The following is a 23,823-nucleotide window of genomic DNA, read 5'->3' as shown; positions in this document are numbered from 1 at the left end:
GCTGCTTGGCGATGGTCTTGTAGCCCATTCCAGCCTTGTGTAGGTCTACAATCTTGTCCCTGACATCCTTGGAGGGCTCTTTGGTCTTGGCCATGGTGGAAAGTTTGGAATCTGATTGATTGATTGCTTCTGTGGACAGGTGTCTTTTTATACAGGTAACAAACTGAGATTAGGAGCACTCCCTTTAAGAGTGTGCTCCTAATCTCAGCTCATTACCTGTATAAAAGACACCTGGGAGCCAGAAATCTTTCTGATTGAGAGGGGGTTAAATACTTATTTCCCTCATTAAAATGCAAATCAATTTATAACATTTTTGACATGGGTTTTTCTGGATTTTTTTGTTGTTATTCTGTCTCTCACTGTTCAAATAAACCTACCATTAAAATTATAGACTGATAATTTCTTTGTCAGTGGGCAAACGTACAAAATCAGCAGGGGATCAAATACTTTTTTCCCTCACTGTAACTGAGCTACAGAGGACCGTGCTCTACGAACTGAGCTACAGAGGACCGTGCTCTATTAACTGAGCTACAGAGGACCATGTTCTACTAAATGAGCTACAGAGGACCATGCTCTACTAACTGAGCTACAGAGGACCGTGCTCTACTAACTGAGCTACAGAGGACCGTGCTCTACTAACTGAGCTACAGAGGACCATGCTGTACTAACTGAGCTACAGAGGACCGTGCTCTACTAACTGAGCTACAGAGGACTGTGCTCTACTAACTGAGCTACAGAGGACCGGGCTCTACTAACTGAGCTACAGAGGACCGTGTTCTACTAACTGAGCTACAGAGGACCGGGCTCTACTAACTGAGCTACAGAGGACCGTGCTCTACTAACTGAGCTACAGAGGACCGTGCTCTACTAACTGAGCTACAGAGGACAGTGCTCTACTAACTGAGCTACAGAGGACCGTGCTCTACTAACTGAGCTACAGAGGACCGTGCTCTACTAACTGAGCTACAGAGGACCGGGCTCTACTAACTGAGCTACAGAGGACCGTGCTCTACTAACTGAGCTACAGAGGACCGTGCTCTACTAACTGAGCTACAGAGGACCGTGCTCTACCAACTGAGCTACAGGGGACTGTGTTCTACTAACTGAGCTACAGAGGACCGTGCTCTACTAACTGAGCTACAGAGGACCGTACTCTACTAACTGAGCTACAGAGGACCGTGCTCTACTAACTGAGCTACAGAGGACCGTGCTCTACTAACTGAGCTACAGAGGACCGTGCTCTACTAACTGAGCTACAGAGGACCGTGCTCTACTAACTGAGCTACAGAGGACCGTGCTCTACTAACTGAGCTACAGAGGACCGTGCTCTACTAACTGAGCTACAGAGGACCGGGCTCTACTAACTGAGCTACAGAGGACCGTGCTCTACTAACTGAGCTACAGAGGACCGTGTTCTACTAACTGAGCTACAGAGGACCGGGCTCTACTAACTGAGCTACAGAGGACCGTGCTCTACTAACTGAGCTACAGAGGACCGTGCTCTACTAACTGAGCCAGATTGAAATGGGTACTATACAGATGCAGAGTTCACACTGCCAGCCTGATAGCCTGAATGTCTTTCTTCAAAGCCAGAGTTCACACTATCAACCTGTTAGCCTCAATGTCTTTCTTCATAGGCTCTAGGCTGGTATGCATTCATTAGTGCAAACCGTAGAAAAACATTTTGCAACAGAAAAGGGTCTCTGTGCCTACTGGTCTGAATACCACCCTGGTCAATGTGTCTCTGTGCCTACTGGTCTGAATACCACCCTGGTCTCTGTGGGCCGGCTGGTCTGAATACCACCCTGGTCAATGTGTCTGTGGGCCGGCTGGTCTGAATACCACCCTGGTCAATGTGTCTGTGGGCCGGCTGGTCTGAATACCACCCTGGTCAATGTGTCTCTGTGGGCCGGCTGGTCCAAGTCAGCACCAATGACTGACCGTGGCCTGCATGCCTGTTGCTGTGAATGGGGTTGCTCTGGGCAACACCTTTTCAGCCAGTCCTATGAAGTCCCCAGTATGCTGGTCTTTGTCCCCACAAGGGCTGTCCTCTCAGCCAAAAGGGGTTCCTTTCTTATGGGGACAATCAACTGGTGATAGATTGCACCCAGCCATTTTTATTCACGCCACAGTCAATCACATAGACACGCACATACACACTGACCACACACACACTGACCACATACACACTGACCACATACACACTGACCACACACACACTGACCACATACACACTGACCACACACACACTGACCACATACACACTGACCACATACACACTGACCACATACACACTGACCACACACACACTGACCACATACACACTGACCACACACACACTGACCACATACACACTGACCACATACACACTGACCACATACACACTGACCACACACACACTGACCACATACACACTGACCACATACACACTGACCACACACACACTGACCCCACACACACACTGACCACATACACACTGACCACATACACACTGACCACATACACACTGACCACACATACACACTGACCACATACACACTGACCACATACACACTGACCACATACACACTGACCACACACACACTGACCACATACACACTGACCACACACACACTGACCACATACACACTGACCACATACACACTGACCACACACACACTGACCACACACACACTGACCACATACACACTGACCACACACACACTGACCACATACACACTGACCACATACACACTGACCACACACACATACTGACCACACACACACACTGACCACATACACACTGACCACACATACACACTGACCACATACACACTGACCACATACACACTGACCACACACACACTGACCACACACACAGTGACCACACACACACTGACCACACACACACTGACCACACACACACTGACCACATACACACTGACCACACACACACACTGACCACACACACTGACCACATACACACTGACCACATACACACTGACCACATACACGCTGACCACATACACTCTGACCACATACACGCTGACCACACACACTCTGACCACACACACACTGACCACACACACACTGACCACATACACGCTGACCACATACACGCTGACCACACACACGCTGACCATATACACTCTGACCACATACACACTGACCACATACACACTGACCACATACATACAGGCTGACCACATACACACTGACCACATACACACTGACCACACACACACTGACCACATACACACTGACCACACACACACTGACCACACACACACTGACCACACACACACTGACCACATACACACTGACCACATACACACTGACCACACACACACTGACCACATACACACTGACCACATATACACTGACCACATACACACTGACCACATACACACTGACCACACACTTGGTCTTAGACATTCATCCCATAAACAGACACTCCAAGAGACGGTACCACACACACTCAAACACACACTCAAACCCTTTATATCCTGATCTCCTGCCTCCTCCACATGTCTTCTACAGAAAGGAGCTGTCTGCTGTTCTCCTCTACTTCTGTTCCTCCAGGCCGGAACATTCCTTCTATTCCTCATCCCTCTTACAACAACCTCTCTCTCCTGCCTCTGCCATCCTCCTCCCTCTTGTCCTCCACTTCCCCTCTTCCCCCTTTCCCACTCATTCTCCTCAGCCTTTTACTCCATCCCTTCATCTTTACCTCCTCTCACCAACTCATCCCCCCATCCCCTCCGCCTCTGTTCCTCTCCTCCTCTGCTGTTGTCTAGACAGCTGAACTAGCTGCTGCCTCATTAGGCTGGTGATCACGCTTCTGAGCTTGGATAAAGGAGAGGAGTGTGGACTGTTACTTACACACACACACACACAGAGCACTCACAATACATTGGGATGCTTTCTGACAGCAGTTACCCTATGGATGAAATATCGTCTCTATGGATGAAATATCGTCTCTATGGATGAAATATCGTCTCTATGGATGAAATATCGGCTCTATGGATGAAATATTGGCTCAATGGATGAAATATTGGCTCAATGGATGAAATATCGGCTCTATGGATGCAAATCAATTTGGAGTCAATGAGGGAAGGGAACACACTTACTGTGGAAAACTAGCCTCTCTTCACACTCACCTTTCTACACCTCTGGTCCCTCTCTTATCATTTCCTCATCTCACCTCTCATCCTTTCCTGCTCTCTCCATTTATCTCCTCTCCCCTCCTCTTCCCTCGTTCTCTCCCTCTCTCCTCCTCTCCTCCTCTCCCCTCCTCTTCTCTCGTTCTCTCCCTCTCTCCTCCTCTCCTCCTCTCCCCTTCTCTTCCCTCGTTCTCTCCCTCTCTCCTCCTCTCCTTCTCTCCCCTCCTCTTCCCTCGTTCTCTCCTCCTCTCTCCTCCTCTTCCCTCGTTCTCTCCCTCTCTCCTCCTCTCCTCCTCTCCTCTTCTCTTCCCTCGTTCTCTCCCTCTCTCCTCCTCTCCTCCTCTCCCCTTCTCTTCCCTCGTTCTCTCCCTCTCTCCTCCTCTCCTCCTCTCCCCTTCTCTTCCCTCGTTCTCTCCCTCTCTCCTCCTCTCCCCTTCTCTTCCCTCGTTCTCTCCCTCTCTCCCCTTCTCTTCCCTCGTTCTCTCCTCCTCTCCCCTTCTCTTCCCTCGTTCTCTCCCTCTCTCCCCTTCTCTTCCCTCGTTCTCTCCCTCTCTCCTCTCCTCCTCTCCCCTTCTCTTCCCTCGTTCTCTCCCTCTCTCCTCCTCTCCTCCTCTCCCCTTCTCTTCCCTCGTTCTCTCCCTCTCTCCTCCTCTCCCCTTCTCTTCCCTCGTTCTCTCCCTCTCTCCCCTTCTCTTCCCTCGTTCTCTCCTCTCCCCTTCTCTTCCCTCGTTCTCTCCTCCTCTCCCCTTCTCTTCCATCGTTCTCTCCCTCTCCCCCCCTCCTCCTCTCCCCTTCTCTTCCCTCGTTCTCTCCCTCTCTCCTCCTCTCCTCCTCTCCCCTTCTCTTCCCTCGTTCTCTCCCTCTCTCCTCCTCTCCTCCTCTCCCCTTCTCTTCCCTCGTTCTCTCCTCCTCTCTCCTTCTCTTCCCAGTCCTTAGTCAGTGCCACATAAATGTTTTTCTGAGAGCTATCCTCTTCACTTCTGAGGGGTCAACATCTTACCCCATCTGACACAGTAAAGTCATTACCACCTTTTATTTGTCAAACGTAATTCCTGTAAACTGTTTGTGAACCCCCAGTCAGAGGAGAGGAGAGGAGAGGAGAGGAGAGGAGAGGAGAGGAGAGGAGAGGAGAGGAGATGAGATGAGATGAGATGAGATGAGATGAGATGAGATGAGATGAGATGAGATGAGATGAGATGAGATGAGATGAGATGAGATGAGAGGAGAGGAGAGGAGAGGAGAGGAGAGGAGAGGAGAGGAGAGGAGAGGAGAGGAGAGGAGAGGAGAGGAGAGGAATTATGTTTTTTTTAGGAAGGCCAAGTTGCCCGAGTCAGCTCTGTGAATTCACATTGTAAATATCACTCTGTCACATCTGAGGTCAGTGTGTGTGTATGTGTGCACTGAAAAGCATTAATAAGCCATGATAAAACAGCCCTAGTAAATCTGCCCTGTATTTCATTCATAGTGACTGATGCTATGAGAAAGAATCAGAGGGCAGAGGCTTCCTCAACCCACAACCTGAGATGATGCACTGTGGGAGATTGAGTTCTATGGAATGTTAGCTTGATCCATGTGAATTCACCTAGAGGGCCAAAAGGCTTTGTAACTTATAAGAGAGAAACTGGTTACATTGTTTATGGTCTAACAGTGGTGTTTGAGACTAAGATATCCACAGGCTTGCTGACTGACCTGATGTGAAGGATAGACGAGGATGTCCAAGCTTTTTCAGTCTTCGCTCTATCCTTTTATACAGAGCCATTTTAAACCTTAGTACTGATTTCAGTGTCTGACATTCCTAGAATACAGAGGGAAATATGTGCATACCAGATGTGTCTGTGTTACTCTTCATTGTTATACAGTACTATGGTATCAAAGTCATGGTTTGAGGGTTAAAATGTGTATTTGGGGCTAGAGGTCTCCCAGATATGCTGTCATAACCTATGCAGCCATGTACTCTGCTATGGGCCTATTGGAAGTGAAGGCAACACTTAAACGTGTTTGTACCCCGCGCCCTCTACCCCCTTCCACCCCGTCTTGCCCCGTCCCTGGGCTCCATGTCACCCCAGGGTCCAACGTCTGCCTGGCCACCCACTGACTGTGCCTCAATCCATAACGCCAACGTCACCCCCTCCTCTTCCCCCACTGGGGTCATCATACTCTCACCCATTGCTCCCTAACACTATATTGCCCAAGGTCAAAGCTAGCACTGCCCTCTAAAAAGAAACGAAACAAAATGAAACTGAAAGCAGCTAAAAATGGCCCGACCCTGCACTCCCCCTTAAAGCTACTGACTGAGCTGGCTACCTCAAGGCTACTGACGGGGCTGGCCAGAGGAACCCAGAAGATAGTGTAGGGCAGGGATGGGTAACTTTGATGGGGGTGGGGGCCACAAAAACATCTGACCTCATCATGAGGGGCTGCAGTTGCTCGCGGGTTTGCTTACTCACATACATAGAATTTCATGTACTACTCATTTTGCCATAGGGGGGAGAGAAATGTTTGCCATTTTGAATATATCTGTGTGAGACTGACTAAGAAAATCAATGGGGGCCCCCGGCCGGTAATTCAACCATGATAACACGTTTAGATCGCTGGCCGCTAAACTAACTTAGCAATCTAAAACTGTTACCTGACGTGGGCTAACTGGTCAGTCTCTGGCTCAAGCAGGAAAACTGTTGATGTTTAAACACCTTTCTAAATTACAGCCTGTGTGTTCCACTACTGTCACTGGCAACAGTCAGCTGAGACCCAGACTGAGATTGATTTGAGGGCCTTCAAAAGGGGTCCGCGGCAGCCAGTTGTCCATCCATGGTGTAGGGGGAGATGGTGATGATGATGATGTTATTGTCTTCTGTTGTGCTTCGTCTGCCCTCTTGCACTAGTAGTTACATCTTTTATGCCGCTTCAGGCAGGTTTTTCACACAACTGTAATGTTTCATGGGTCTTATTTCAGGAACATGATCACCGTTTAGGACAAATGTGTCTGAATTTGCAACCGATGCAAGTTTTTCGTCTTGGATTTCAGAGGCATGGAGCGTGAGGTCTACTCAAGAGAAACACAAACATTCCATTTGAAATTAAAAACCCTCCAGAAATAATTGCATCTCATCAGTTTCCTGTTTTAACAAGTTGAATTCAATGGAATAGTTTGTTAAGAATTAGTCCCATCCCTTTCATTCCAATTTCTGGACTATAATTACCCCCAGAATATTCCTAGCTCGTCCTCCTGCCTTGTCTGTCTGAAACATTAGCCACTGAGCCGTGTCTCCGTCTGTGTCTCTGTCTGTTGCAGCGTCTCCGTCTGTGTCTCTGTCTGTTGCTGCGTCTCCGTCTGTGTCTCTGTCTGTTGCCGTGTCTCCGTCTGTGTCTCTGTCTGTTGCCGTGTCTCCGTCTGTGCATCTGTCTGTTGCCGTGTCTCCGTCTGTGTCTCTGTCTGTTGCCGTGTCTCCGTCTGTGTCTCTGTCTGTTGCCGTGTCTCCGTCTGTGTCTCTGTCTGTTGCCGTGTCTCCGTCTGTGTCTCTGTCTGTTGCTGCGTCTCCGTCTGTGTCTCTGGCTGTTGCCGTGTCTCTGTCTGTGTCTCTGTCTGTTGCTGCGTCTCCGTCTGTGTCTCTGTCTGTTGCTGCGTCTCCGTCTGTGTCTCTGTCTGTTGCTGCGTCTCCGTCTGTGCATCTGTCTGTTGCCGTGTCTCCGTCTGTGTCTCTGTCTGTTGCCGTGTCTCCGTCTGTGAATCTGTCTGTTGCTGCGTCTCCGTCTGTGTCTCTGTCTGTTGCTGCGTCTCCGTCTGTGTCTCTGTCTGTTGCCGTGTCTCCGTCTGTGTCTCTGTCTGTTGCTGTGTCTCCGTCTGTGAATCTGTCTGTTGCTGCGTCTCCGTCTGTGTCTCTGTCTGTTGCCGTGTCTCCGTCTGTGTCTCTGTCTGTTGCCGTGTCTCCGTCTGTGAATCTGTCTGTTGCCGTGTCTCCGTCTGTGTCTCTGTCTGTTGCCGTGTCTCCGTCTGTGCATCTGTCTGTTGCCGTGTCTCCGTCTGTGCATCTGTCTGTTGCCGTGTCTCCGTCTGTGTCTCTGTCTGTTGCCGTGTCTCCATCTGTGTCTCTGTCTGTTGCTGCGTCTCCGTCTGTGCATCTGTCTGTTGCCGTGTCTCCGTCTGTGTCTCTGTCTGTTGCCGTGTCTCCTTCTGTGCATCTGTCTGTTGCCGTGTCTCCGTCTGTGTCTCTGTCTGTTGCTGCGTCTCCGTCTGTGCATCTGTCTGTTGCCGTGTTTCCGTCTGTGTCTCTGTCTGTTGCCGTGTCTCCGTCTGTGTCTCTGGCTGTTGCCGTGTCTCCGTCTGTGAATCTGTCTGTTGCCGTGTCTCCGTCTGTGTCTCTGGCTGTTGCCGTGTCTCCGTCTGTGTCTCTGGCTGTTGCCGTGTCTCTGTCTGTTGGACCTGACAAAGACCCAGCTCAGATCCAAGTCTTGTCTACTATTAAAGGTGCTACGAGTAACATAATGGACCTTTTTAGTTTCAGTTTCTCTCTGTAAGTATAATGTGATGCTTACGACAACATTGCTGTGTTCGTCTGTCTGTGCCTGTGTCTGTGGTTACCTTGGGTCACTCAGACAGGCAGGTGACACAGAGAATAGATTACTTTCAGTTCAGTTAGAGAAAGGGTGTGGCATCTTCTCATGACTGAAACATGAGATCCATCCTAATTGTCCCCTCTGTTTCTTTCTCTGTTTCTCTCTCACCTCCTAAATATACCAACAGCTCATAGGTAGCTAGTCACTGTCATGTCCACCTCCTAAATATACCAACAGCTCATAGGTAGCTAGTCCCTGTCATGTCCACCTCCTAAAATATACCAACAGCTCATAGGTAGCTAGTCCCTGTCATGTCCTCCTAAAATATACCAACAGCTCATAGGTAGCTAGTCACTGTCATGTCCACCTCCTAAAATATACCAACAGCTCATAGGTAGCTAGTCCCTGTCATGTCCACCTCCTAAATATACCAACAGCTCATAGGTAGCTAGTCCCTGTCATGTCCACCTCCTAAAATATACCAACAGCTCATAGGTAGCTAGTCCCTGTCATGTCCACCTCCTAAATATACCAACAGCTCATAGGTAGCTAGTCCCTGTCATGTCCACCTCCTAAATATACCAACAGCTCATAGGTAGCTAGTCACTGTCATGTCCACCTCCTAAAATATACCAACAGCTCATAGGTAGCTAGTCCCTGTCATGTCCACCTCCTAAAATATACCAACAGCTCATAGGTAGCTAGTCCCTGTCATGTCCTCCTAAAATATACCAACAGCTCATAGGTAGCTAGTCCCTGTCATGTCCACCTCCTAAATATACCAACAGCTCATAGGTAGCTAGTCACTGTCATGTCCTCCTAAAATATACCAACAGCTCATAGGTAGCTAGTCCCTGTCATGTCCACCTCCTAAATATACCAACAGCTCATAGGTAGCTAGTCCCTGTCATGTCCTCCTAAAATATACCAACAGCTCATAGGTAGCTAGTCCCTGTCATGTCCACCTCCTAAATATACCAACAGCTCATAGGTAGCTAGTCCCTGTCATGTCCACCTCCTAAATATACCAACAGCTCATAGGTAGCTAGTCCCTGTCATGTCCACCTCCTAAAATATACCAACAGCTCATAGGTAGCTAGTCACTGTCATGTCCACCTCCTAAAATATACCAACAGCTCATAGGTAGCTAGTCCCTGTCATGTCCACCTCCTAAAATATACCAACAGCTCATAGGTAGCTAGTCCCTGTCATGTCCTCCTAAAATATACCAACAGCTCATAGGTAGCTAGTCACTGTCATGTCCACCTCCTAAAATATACCAACAGCTCATAGGTAGCTAGTCACTGTCATGTCCACCTCCTAAATATACCAACAGCTCATAGGTAGCTAGTCCCTGTCATGTCCTCCTAAAATATACCAACAGCTCATAGGTAGCTAGTCACTGTCATGTCCACCTCCTAAAATATACCAACAGCTCATAGGTAGCTAGTCACTGTCATGTCCACCTCCTAAAATATACCAACAGCTCATAGGTAGCTAGTCCCTGTCATGTCCTCCGAAAATATACCAACAGCTCATAGGTAGCTAGTCCCTGTCATGTCCTCCTAAAATATACCAACAGCTCATAGGTAGCTAGTCCCTGTCATGTCCACCTCCTAAAATATACCAACAGCTCATAGGTAGCTAGTCCCTGTCATGTCCACCTCCTAAAATATACCAACAGCTCATAGGTAGCTAGTCCCTGTCATGTCCACCTCCTAAAATATACCAACAGCTCATAGGTAGCTAGTCACTGTCATGTCCACCTCCTAAAATATACCAACAGCTCATAGGTAGCTAGTCACTGTCATGTCCACCTCCTAAAATATACCAACAGTTCATAGGTAGCTAGTCACTGTCATGTCCACCTCCTAAAATATACCAACAGCTCATAGGTAGCTAGTCACTGTCATGTCCACCTCCTAAAATATACCAACAGCTCATAGGTAGCTAGTCCCTGTCATGTCCACCTCCTAAATATACCAACAGCTCATAGGTAGCTAGTCACTGTCATGTCCTCCTCCTAAAATATACCAACAGCTCATAGGTAGCTAGTCACTGTCATGTCCACCTCCTAAAATATACCAACAGCTCATAGGTAGCTAGTCCCTGTCATGTCCACCTCCTAAAATATACCAACAGCTCATAGGTAGCTAGTCCCTGTCATGTCCACCTCCTAAAATATACCAACAGCTCATAGGTAGCTAGTCCCTGTCATGTCCACCTCCTAAAATATACCAACAGCTCATAGGTAGCTAGTCCCTGTCATGTCCACCTCCTAAAATATACCAACAGCTCATAGGTAGCTAGTCCTGTCATGTCCACCTCCTAAAATATACCAACAGCTCATAGGTAGCTAGTCCCTGTCATGTCCACCTCCTAAAATATACCAACAGCTCACAGGTAGCTAGTCCCTGTCATGTCCACCTCCTAAATATACCAACAGCTCATAGGTAGCTAGTCCCTGTCATGTCCACCTCCTAAAATATACCAACAGCTCATAGGTAGCTAGTCCCTGTCATGTCCACCTCCTAAAATATACCAACAGCTCATAGGTAGCTAGTCACTGTCATGTCCACCTCCTAAATATACCAACAGCTCATAGGTAGCTTGTCACTGTCATGTCCACCTCCTAAAATATACCAACAGCTCATAGGTAGCTAGTCCCTGTCATGTCCACCTCCTAAAATATACCAACAGCTCATAGGTAGCTAGTCCCTGTCATGTCCACCTCCTAAAATATACCAACAGCTCATAGGTAGCTAGTCCCTGTCATGTCCACCTCCTAAAATATACCAACAGCTCATAGGTAGCTAGTCCCTGTCATGTCCACCTCCTAAATATACCAACAGCTCATAGGTAGCTAGTCCCTGTCATGTCCACCTCCTAAAATATACCAACAGCTCATAGGTAGCTAGTCACTGTCATGTCCACCTCCTAAAATATACCAACAGCTCATAGGTAGCTAGTCCCTGTCATGTCCTCCTAAAATATACCAACAGCTCATAGGTAGCTAGTCCCTGTCATGTCCACCTCCTAAATATACCAACAGCTCATAGGTAGCTAGTCCCTGTCATGTCCTCCTAAAATATACCAACAGCTCATAGGTAGCTAGTCCCTGTCATGTCCACCTCCTAAATATACCAACAGCTCATAGGTAGCTAGTCCCTGTCATGTCCTCCTAAAATATACCAACAGCTCATAGGTGGCTAGTCCCTGTCATGTCCACCTCCTAAATATACCAACAGCTCATAGGTAGCTAGTCCCTGTCATGTCCACCTCCTAAATATACCAACAGCTCATAGGTAGCTAGTCCCTGTCATGTCCACCTCCTAAAATATACCAACAGCTCATAGGTAGCTAGTCACTGTCATGTCCACCTCCTAAAATATACCAACAGCTCATAGGTAGCTAGTCACTGTCATGTCCACCTCCTAAAATATACCAACAGCTCATAGGTAGCTAGTCCCTGTCATGTCCACCTCCTAAAATATACCAACAGCTCATAGGTAGCTAGTCACTGTCATGTCCACCTCCTAAAATATACCAACAGCTCATAGGTAGCTAGTCCCTGTCATGTCCACCTCCTAAAATATACCAACAGCTCATAGGTAGCTAGTCCCTGTCATGTCCACCTCCTAAAATATACCAACAGCTCATAGGTAGCTAGTCCCTGTCATGTCCACCTCCTAAAATATACCAACAGCTCATAGGTAGCTAGTCCCTGTCATGTCCACCTCCTAAAATATACCAACAGCTCATAGGTAGCTAGTCACTGTCATGTCCACCTCCTAAAATATACCAACACCTCATAGGTAGCTAGTCCCTGTCATGTCCACCTCCGTTGCTGAACGGAACAGAAATAAAACAACAACAGGTTTTTTTATTGACACATTCTATTCATGCTAGAATTCCCAAAAGCAGGTGGTTCCTGAGCCAAGCCACAGGGAGGTAAATGGTCTTCAGTCGTAGGGTTATTGTGAGGTCACGACCGGCCGGAGATCGTGTTACACTCTCTCTCCCAGCACAAAAGAAGAGGAAGGCAGAGCTTCTCGTCAGCTTTTGTTATATCCAAGGTGGGCTAGAATTACCAACGTAATGGGATTTTTATTAAAGCTGCTTCTGCATTTTCTGTCTGGCCAGCGGAAGTTTTCTCTGAAATTGCCGTTGCAATGTGACGACAGTTTGTCCCTGAAATAGAAAAGACCGTCACCTGATTTATGTGGGGTTTGAGTTAGTCTGAGTTAATACTAGGTCCTCTAACTTTGACAAATGCTTTCCCACACAATGTAGTGTAACTCGATAGCAGTGGGGGATTAAGGTTTTGGGAGTTGATTTGGTGGTGTAGGCTGAATGAACAAGTCTGGTGACTGACTGGGACATTTCTACACGTTTTCAGCTGGCAGACTTTCTCTTTCGGTTTTGACCCTTGACCTAAAGGACAGATTGGGTTGTGGATGGGAGGGATATTGGACTGGTGTCATGGACAGCCAATCTTTTTACACTGGCTGCACTGCATCCCAATGTTGAAAAGGAGAAGGGAATTGGTTTTGGATATATGATATGACCAGTGTGGTTTTTCATGAATACTGAACAAAGCTCCACAGACTGTAGGCTGTTGTCCATCACCTCCATCTTGAATGTGGAATTACCCCACGAACACCACAAATATTCTACAGTTGTTGGAATGCCTTGATGTTTTGTTTGTTATTGGGAATAGTATTGTATGTTTACGGTTTAATCTTAGTTCCTATCTCCAACTTTCCTGATTCCAATTGATGAAGTGGTTAGTCTTAAGGCTGAGATTGTTTTCACATTAGTAATAGTTTCAATGGCTGATTCAGGATCATACGTTTCCTAATAGTTTTTGCAATTTGCAAGTGACATGAACGGTGCTAATATGTTCTTGGAAGTACAAACCAAACATTCTAAGTCCATTAAGTAGGTGTTTATGGTAAATATGTCATTTCCCTGAGCACGTTCCTACATCGGTTAATCTGATTGGAGCAGCTTGACCAATCTACCAATCGTTATGTGTTCCAACTAAGTGTTGGGTTTCCCAGAGTTGTAAGCAGTCCAGTGACACACACACACACACACACACACACACACACACACACACACACACTGTACGTTTGTTTATTCCCTGTGTAACTCTGTGTTGTTTGTGTCGAACTGCTTTGCTTTATCTTGGCCAGGTTGCAGTTGTAAATGAGAACTTGTTCTCAACTGGCCACCTGGTTAAATAAAGGTGAAATAAATAACACAGAGCCCTTTTAGAAGTGTGACTAAAATGAATGTGGACGAAATTACTTGTTAAATGATTACCTAGTACCGCAGTCATTAGCAGCGACTTACCGCATGTGGAGGACTGCTTTGTGAGAGCGGGTTGGTTCCCTCTAAGCTCTGTTTGGGGCAAATCAGATCTATATGAATCATGGAAATGTGCTTCCATAAAGTGGTATAAACACACTTAGACCCCAAACAAGTCTTTCTGTTGGAGAACTTTTCTGCCCCCTGCTTTCAATGCTAGCCCAGCTTCTTTTCACACGCAATTCTTCCTGGGCCCACATTCACAAAGCATCTCAGAGTAGAAGTACTGATCTAGGATCAGACCCCCCCCCCCCCCCCCCCCCCCGTCCATATAGTCTCATTATAACCCAAAGGAAGCTAAACTGATCCTAGATCAGCACTCCTACTCTGAGATACTTTGTAATGAGATTCTCTTCTACCTGCCATTTGTTATCTGAAGTGACCAGCTATGCCCACTGTCGAACGCCATCTCCCATCAGTAGCTGAGGCTTGAGGTGAGGCAGGGTGTAAGGAGGGGGGTAAATAAGCTGTGGGGGTTTGTCCATTGTGGGGGGATATTAGTAACCCTCTTAGGCAAAGCCAGTCTCTGGGCCTGACCCTGAGGGCTCATTTGAAGTGCTTAGCGCTCGTTTGGGGCTTTGTCGCACCCCTCACCCCATTGGCAGTGTCGACCCCAGCCCAGCCAGCCCCTGTGGCTGTGGAGCAGCGCCGAGCCACGGACCTTTACCCCTGCGTGCCACGGGGGAGTGGACACCCACGTCATACACACACACACACACACACACACACACACACACACACACACACACACACACACACACACACACACACACACACACACACACACTCATAACCTAGCTAACACACACTTGCATACATACACCAGCTAGCACACATACACACATTCTCTATCTAACACACACACACACACAAACACACAGAGTCCTCCGTTCCCCCAACCCAGCCAATGGTCTTATTTCCCTCTGTCCACTCCCACCCCCAGCCCTCTGTTCCCTTCTCTTTCTCCACCCCCTGAGGGTTGCCAGGCAACAGGAAAATACTTCACACACAACCTCACACACGTCCTATGTCTGAGAGGGCTTTCTGGATGTCCTTGTTTCCATCATGGAGTGTGGCGGTCATAAAGGGCTCAGAGAGAGCCTGTCTGTCTGTGTCTCTGTGTGACTGTCATCCACTGACCAACATATCACCACGTAGACTGCTCTTAATGGGAACTTATATCACAGCTGTGAGTTATATGAAACAATGTGTGTAACTGCACTGCAATTCCACTGTCAATCTATACCAATACTGTATATACTACATACCAATGGGTATCAGCAATGTCTTTGTCACTGCCATGTGAATGAATGGATATAGGGTCACTTCCACTTTTAATCAAGGAAGGTTTGTCACCTCTCTGATAGTCTGAGATGTCTTCTCAGACCTGCTGTCACAGAGGCCCCAGGGAGGGCTGTTGGTACGCTGCCTCTCCCTCTCTTGTCGCCATCGATTGCACGAGTCTGCCCATGGACTCAAACGTTAGGGGAGCAGCTCTTCTGGATTGGTTTGACCTTCCGCTTCACACATGCTCAGTGGGGGTCTGCGATCCCTGAGCCAAACACGCACACACAGTACACACCTACACACACACACACACCAGGCAGGTAGCGAGGTCTGTAGGTGTCTGACAGCCAGACAACGGTGTGATGTGTTTTCTGTCCTCACCAACTGAGGAACGATGTATATGTCATTGATTTTCTCTCTAACCAGTTTCCGCTGCTGTGCACTTAGCAGGGCTGACTCCTGGCCTGATCAATGCATTGTTTTTCTTTTTCAATCACACTCCACTGAGCTGGAGACACGAAAGGTCACACAGGCGAAGTTTTGGCAGGGGTGGAGGGGGCATATGGAGTCCCTGTAGCATGATGTGGGTGGGTGTTGTAGGAATGTGCTTTTATTTCCCACTGAAAAGAAAAGACCGTTCACCACTGATGTTTTGACAACCTGTTATCTATCATGGTTGTGCTGTGATGCTTAGTCAAATCCAGCTAACTTCATCTAGTCTGTATCAAATGACCTGAATCACCAGGGGTTATGACCTTCACCCGTTCCTGTAGGCACTACCGGTAGACATCGTCTGTCCTTACCCTCTCTCACCATTCCTGTAGACACTACGGTAGACATCGTCTGTCCTTACCCTCTCTCACCATTCCTGTAGACACTACGGTAGACATCGTCTGTCCTTACCCTCTCTCACCATTCCTGTAGACACTACGGTAGACATCGTCTGTCCTTACCCTCTCTCACCATTCCTGTAGACACTACCGGTAGACATCGTCTGTCCTTACCCTCTCTCACCATTCCTGTAGACACTACCGGTAGACATCGTCTGTCCTTACCCTCTCTCACCATTCCTGTAGACACTACGGTAGACATCGTCTGTCCTTACCCTCTCTCACCATTCCTGTAGACACTACGGTAGACATCGTCTGTCCTTACCCTCTCTCACCATTCCTGTAGACACTACGGTAGACATCGTCTGTCCTTACCCTCTCTCACCATTCCTGTAGACACTACGGTAGACATCGTCTGTCCTTACCCTCTCTCACCATTCCTGTAGACACTACGGTAGACATCGTCTGTCCTTACCCTCTCTCACCATTCCTGTAGACACTACCGGTAGACATCGTCTGTCCTTACCCTCTCTCACCTTAGGTTAAGCATGGCCTTAACAACATCCTCTCTAGACTTTAGCATCTCCAGATGAACCTCTTGCTCCTCATCTATAGTCTCCAGGCTCAACCTGCCCATAGATAACCTCTGGGCTCTGATTCCTCCTGTTTCCTGCTGCTGCCTGTCAGACACGTAGGTCATTGGTATGGTGTATCTTTATGGTCTGACATACTTCACCCTGACAACACAGGAGACGTGTTCACCGGACAGGAGAGGTTCAGTTGTCCATGTGACAGACTGACTGCTGACCTAGGAGCTGCTGGAGCTGGAGGGGCCTGAGAATCCCTTTACAATAGACATTTAGAAAGGAAATAAAACATTTCACTACAAACTTTGTTGAATGCAACAGTAATGGTGCTAGTTTGTTAAAGGTTCTATTAAAAGAAGCCTTATCAGATAAACTGTAAAGCCCCAATCTAGAAGCCCTGATAATGCTGTAGCCAAGTGGAATGTGCATGTTCACCCCCAGAGGCTTTTTGGAGTGGGACGTCATCTCATGTAGTCATGCTGTTAACCCCTGTACCTAAACACATAGTCATTAGAGGACAGATGAGGATCTCTGGGAGGAGAGGGGATCTCCTTAAGCTGCGTGGCTGGAGGGGGTGAGGGCGGTCGGGCAGGCACAGGGGGTTAAGAGAGGTGGGTGGGGGTGTGGACCACTGGGTTTCGGATGTCTAGTAGATTCCACCTGAGGTAAATTATAGGGTTTTAGGTTCTACTGGGGAGAGCGGCCCACTGCCATCCCACACATTTCCTCACCATACAGTACACACACTCATTTCCCCAATACACATAAACTCTGATAACACACACACACAATCTTAATTTCGAGAGATCATCGCTTACAGCCCAGAGATACTCAGAAGCAGCCTCTGTCCGTAAACACTCCACCCCACATACACACACTGGGCCGACTCATCGCCTCCTCTTCACATTGTTCCTGTAGTGCCATTAACGGCCACTCTTATGACCCCTCGGGTGGACCAGGGCAGCCCCTCTTAGCCTGTTGAGTTGTTAGCGTGTTAGCGTTGAGGCTTTACGTGAGTAGGCCTCATTAGCCTAGCATCTTTGTGTTGTTATGACCCTCCGAGAGGACCAGGGCAGCCCCTCTTAGCCTGTTGAGTTGTTAGCGTGTTAGCGATAAGGCTTTACGTGAGTAGGCCTCATTAGCCTAGCGTCTTTGTGTTGTTATGATCCTCCGAGAGGACCAGGGCAGCCCCTCTTAGCCTGTTGAGTTGTTAGCGTGTTAGCGATAAGGCTTTACGTGAGTAGGCCTCATTAGCCTAGCGTCTTTGTGTTGTTATGACCCTCCGAGAGGACCAGGGCAGCCCCTCTTAGCCTGTTGAGTTGTTAGCGTTGAGGCTTTACGGGAGTAGGCCTCATTAGCCTAGCGTCTTTGTGTTGTGTTATGTTGGCACAGAGCAGCTCCAAAGATGAACCCTGCTGGGGAACAAGTTACTCTTGCTGCTAAAGAGCTTGATTCTAATGACTCCAGTATTAGCCCTAGTCAAGTGTGTTACACACACACACTCTCCACACAAATTCTCAAACTTCTACAATCCCACGCATACACATTACTCTATTCACACCTTGACAAAGCACACACACACACACCGTGTCCCCTCTGAGCATGTCACAGAGCTAAATCTCTCTGAGGTATTTAGCGACACGCTAGCAGGTTTCCTCCACACTGGCCGTGCTGAGCAGAAGGGAGTACTAAAGCAGCTGAAAGCACTTACACCAGGGCTCTCAACCCTGTTCCTGGAGAGCTACCCTCCTGGAGCTTTTCTCTCCAACCCTGTTCCTGGAGAGCTACCCTCCTGGAGCTTTTCTCTCCAACCCTGTTCCTGGAGAGCTACCCTCCTGGAGCTTTTCTCTCCAACCCTGTTCCTGGAGAGCTACCCTCCTGGAGCTTTTCTCTCCAACCCTGTTCCTGGAGAGCTACCCTCCTGGAGCTTTTCTCTCCAACCCTGTTCCTGGAGAGCTACCCTCCTGGAGCTTTTCTCTCCAACCCTGTTCCTGGAGAGCTACCCTCCTGGAGCTTTTCTCTCCAACCCTGTTCCTGGAGAGCTACCCTCCTGGAGCTTTTCTCTCCAACCAGCTAATTAGAATCAGGTGTGCTAGATTAGATTTGTAGAAAAAACCTGCAGGACGGTAGCTCTCCAGGAACAGCGTTGGAGAGCCCTGATTTACACCCAACATGGGCTCTCTGTGACCACAACATCACTGGAGTGGAGAGTGCCACTGTCTATGTTGATGTGTTTCTGTCAACAAATTAAATAATGTCTCTCTCTCCCTCTTTTTTCCCCCTCCATCTCCCCTCTCACTTTTTCGCACTCTCTCACCCTTTCCTCTTTCTCTCTCCCCTCCCCTCTCTCTCTCACCCACTCTCTCTCGCTCTCTTTCCTCTCTCTCCCTCTCTGTTGCCCTCTCTCTCTCTCTCTCTCTCTCTCTCTCTCTCTCTCTGTCTCTCTCTGTCTCTCTCTCTGTGTACAGAGACTACATCTGCCTCCAGACCTGTCAGAGACAGTGAGTCGTGTGAGCCGGGGAGAGCTGACAGGGACAGCCATGGTGGGCTCCTCAGGCTGTGGCTCCGGCTCCACTGGCAACAGACATCTGGACTTCTAGAACCCCCCTCACCATCGTCACCGCTGGCAACAAACATCTGGACTTCTAGAACCCCCCTCACCATCATCACCGCTGGCAACAGACATCTGGACTTCTAGAACCCCCCTCACCATCATCACCGCTGGCAACAAACATCTGGACTTCTAGAACCCCCCTCACCATCATCACCGCTGGCAACAAACATCTGGACTTCTAGAACCCCCCCTCACCATCATCACCGCTGGCAACAAACATCTGGACTTCTAGAACCCCCCTCACCATCATCACCGCTGGCAACAAACATCTGGACTTCTAGAACCCCCCTCACCATCATCACCGCTGGCAACAAACATCTGGACTTCTAGAACCCCCCCCTCACCATCATCACCGCTGGCAACAAACATCTGGACTTCTAGAACCCCCCTCACCATCATCACCGCTGGCAACAAACATCTGGACTTCTAGAACCCCCCTCACCATTATCACGGCTGGCAACAAACATCTGGACTTCTAGAACCCCCCTCACCATTATCACGGCTGGCAACAAACATCTGGACTTCTCGAACCCCCTCACCATTATCACTGCTGGCAACAAGCACATGGACTTCTAGAACCCCCCACCCCCGCTGGCACCCCTGGCCAGCCCCCCTCCCTCATCACCGCGGCCCCCTGGCCAGACCCCCCACACACACGCTGGCGCCCCTGGACTTCTAGAACCCCCTCACCATTATCACCGCTGGCAACAAACACCTGGACTTCTAGAACCCCCTCATCATCATCACCGCTGGCAACAAACACCTGGACTTCTAGAACCCCCTCACCATTATCACCGCCGGCAACAAACACCTGGACTTCTAGAACCCCCTCACCATTATCACCGCCGGCAACAAACACCTGGACTTCTAGAACCCCCTCACAATTATCACCGCCGGCAACAAACACCTGGACTTCTAGAACCTCCTCACCATTATCACCGTTACACCACTGTCACATTGTCAACCATTTACCTGCCAACCGTTTTCGCCCGCCAATATTTTCCCTTCAAGTGGCCTAGCACCCTCCTTCCTTTTACTAGGACAGTTTGACATTTGATATTTTAGTCATTTTAGTAAAGGCTATTATCTAGCGCGACTTACAATACCTGTATTGAAGTAAGGAGGCAGCGACACTCCATCCAAGCCCTCTATGTAACTCTGTCATCTTGGTGTGACTGGGCCTGTCCCAGGGAGAGAGAGAGAGACGGGGGGGGGTCATTTCAATGGGATATCTGTAATGAAACACACGATACACCTTTCTGCTATTTCACCATCCTGCTGTTTCACCATCCTGCTATTTCACCATTCAATCAAAGGCATCTTGAAAATATGTTTTTTGATAAGTTGAATAAATGTGTATAAATCCATATCTCCATGTTTCATAGCCTGTTTTCCTAGCTTATTGAGAACTTTGGAAGTTTCTATCGTAACACCCATATTCTCCACAGATCTTTTCTGTCTGGCTTGTTCGCTATTAATGTTTGAGGTGAGCGTTTGGATAGGGGAAGCTGATCCTAGACCTGTAGTTAGGGGCAACCAGGAGTAAAGGGTTGGATGTGGGCGCAGGCTTCACAGCTCATCAGGTCTGTTATCTGGATGGGCGGCTCTGCTATGACAAGACCAAAACAACAAATGAGGTCAGATGGTGACATGGAGAAGACTGAATATACAGCATGTAAAATAAAACTGTCACTGTGTTTCTTTTCTGCGGTTGGTGTGGATGTGTTGCTCTATGAGAACTGAAGGTGTGTGTGTGTGTGGGTGGGTGGGTGGGTGGGGTGGGTGTGTGTGTGTGGGTGTGTGTTTCCCCCAAGCAATTCACATTTACTGGTGTAAGGTCACTAGGTCACTCTTGTCGTGTCTTTGGCTATGCCGGATTAAGTGATATGACATGCTAACCTATAAAATTCTTTCTCTGTAATTAATATTACCTGATTAAGCTAATCATGTAAATGTAATTAACTAGAAAGTCGGGGCACCACGGAAGAACGTTTATAGAGCCGTTATCTTCCGAATAAACTCTTAAAATACTTTGTAATATTTTACATCGATAGCAGTCAATATTAACCCTTATCTTATTTTCAGTCTCATAATGAAAGTTGTAAATTCTTGGCTATCTTCACGAACCCTGGCTAACAAGTTGAATCAGCAATACAAATTGGGTTTAATTATTTATTTACTAAATACCTAACTAATCACACAGAATTACAAATACACAGAATACAATGATGTCATACAGAATTCACCCCTGGTGAACGGAACCTGTATGAAAGCTGGTTACACAAAGGAAAGGGGGTTGGGCTTGAATGAAAGAGCGGGAAGATTTAGGAACACAGAAACAGCAGCTATGCTATCGTAAATACATTATCTTATGCATTCTAAATTACCGCCCATTTGGAAAAGGAAAATGCAATAAATATTTACTCTGAGCTGCGCTTCGGTAGATTGGTCGTAGATGCTGGCCGGGTTGGCCAACAGATCTTCCTGTAAACTCTTAAGAATGTCTCTGGTGGTAAATTGGATACGTGGTGGTATCTTCGTCCGTCTGTTAGACTGGATCCGTCGTCCGTCCTTTCCTAGCCCACGTCTACAGCGGCTAGGAAGTATCACTTCTGTAGTGAATAAGCTCAAAGTTCATACCAGTTCATACCATAGCTCATGCCGAGGTTGGCTTAGTTGACATGTGTGTCCTTCTAACATAGAGGCTGCAGGCCTCCCGTACTGGAACAACTGGTTATCTTTTCGTCAAAGGCTTATATAGTGGAGAGGGGGGAAGGATGTGTTTCATCGTTTATAACCCCTCCTCTTCACAGGGGTGGGCCACTGATCAAGCAGGGCACTTTCCTTATGAAAACCCAATTCTCTCATTTGGAAACTAAAATTACATTTAATCTCCTAACAAACAATTTCAATATCAAACATTTCAATTGCATAACAATTCCATGTTACTCTGATAACTAGAGAGTGTATACTTTCTCAGGTACAGTTTATGTCGTCCTGTCATCAATCATAATGTCTCAGATGACAACCGAACCTTACATACATACTCATTACGTTCCAAAGCATATTTCCAACTGGTTTTATTACCAAAATATGGTTCCTTTCCCCATTTGTTTGATGTTCCCAGACTCTCTATATTTAACAGGACAGCAGTCCTTCAGTAGGGTCAGTAAGAGAGGGGAAGGGAGAAAGGTATTTATGGGGGGGGGTCATAAACCTTACCCACAGGCCAACGTCATGACACTCTTGACTTCATACAAGGTGGTCAGAGATTTGTGACGCCATAAATATGATGTATGGCCTCTGAAGTGTTTGGTATAAGAGATTTTGTAGATGTGAAGTCTTTTGAAAGGCTATCGATAGCAGCAATGGAAACCGGAGGCCTTATATTGCAAGTAGTCTAAAATATTACACTAAGCTTGTTGTTTGGGTCTGTCTGTAACATGCACACCTTGTCCCAGCTCATATTTCAGTTGACACAACCTTATTTGACTCCAGGGGAAATTGTATTGGTAATGTAGAAATGGTGAGCCCTGCATTATGCATCCTAGGGGTTACGTAAATCTCCTTACGGAGGGGGGAGAGGCTGATTCCTAACTCTAGTTCTCTGTGTGAAGTAACTACAGGGTCTTCATCTAGGTGCCCTAGTAAAGTCACATGACTGTGTTCCTGTACTGTAATCCCAAGGTGAGACTAACTCAATATACTTTAAAATGACAACAACCAAATGGAAAGTGTGTAGGAATGATCATGGACCTACATTCACACAGATTCTTGGTTGTGCCCAGCTCACTAATAATCACCCAAATGAAAGCTAGACAGTCAGGCAGCATCAAACATTTAAGAAAAAGATGGATAGAGGAATATTTTTGTGCCAATTTTGACAGCGAGGAAATATAACACATATTGACTGTGGCCCTCTGGACCTTGTGGAAGACCAAATGGGAAATATAGGGAGTTGTTAAAAAATATAGATATATTTCACCTTTATTTAACCAGGTAGGCCAGTAGAGAACAAGTTCTCATTTGCAACTGCGACCTGGCCAAGATAAAGCAAAGTGGGGCAGCACAAACAACAACACAAAGTTACACATGGGATAAACAAACATAAAGTCAATATCACAATAGAAAAATCTATTTGAAGTGTGTGCAAATATAATAAGATTAGGGAGGTAAGGCAATAAATAGGCCATAGAGGCAAAATATAAGGCGTAATGAAATATGTGGTATGAAATATAAGGCTTTGTGAAATATGTGGTATGAAATATAAGGCGTTGTGAAATATGTGGTATGAAATATAAGGCTTTGTGAAATATGTGGTATGAAATATAAGGCGTTGTGAAATATGTGGTATGAAATATAAGGCTTTGTGAAATATGTGGTATGAAATATAAGGCTTTGTGAAATATGTGGTATGAAATATAAGGCTTTGTGAA

At 47.3% G+C, this 23,823-nt stretch overlaps 1 long non-coding RNA gene across 2 annotated transcripts in view; it reads left to right on the top strand.

Annotated features, from left to right (window-relative positions):
• The window catches only part of LOC106562399 (elongator complex protein 4), a 179,957-nt gene extending 159,991 nt beyond the window's left edge, over positions 1-19,966 (top strand). For both annotated transcript variants that reach the window (XR_006762277.2, XR_006762280.2), the window contains exon 10: positions 19,242-19,966. This is a non-coding gene — a long non-coding RNA (elongator complex protein 4). The remainder of the gene's footprint in view (positions 1-19,241) is intronic.
• Positions 19,967-23,823: the final 3,857 nt, after the last annotated feature.

Source organism: Salmo salar, chromosome 26, assembly GCF_965601325.2.
Source record: "Salmo salar chromosome 26, fSalSal1, whole genome shotgun sequence".
Classification (NCBI taxonomy): Eukaryota; Metazoa; Chordata; class Actinopteri; order Salmoniformes; family Salmonidae; genus Salmo; species Salmo salar.
Note: the sequence above shows the minus strand (reverse complement) of the source record. Positions and strands in the feature narration are given on the sequence as shown.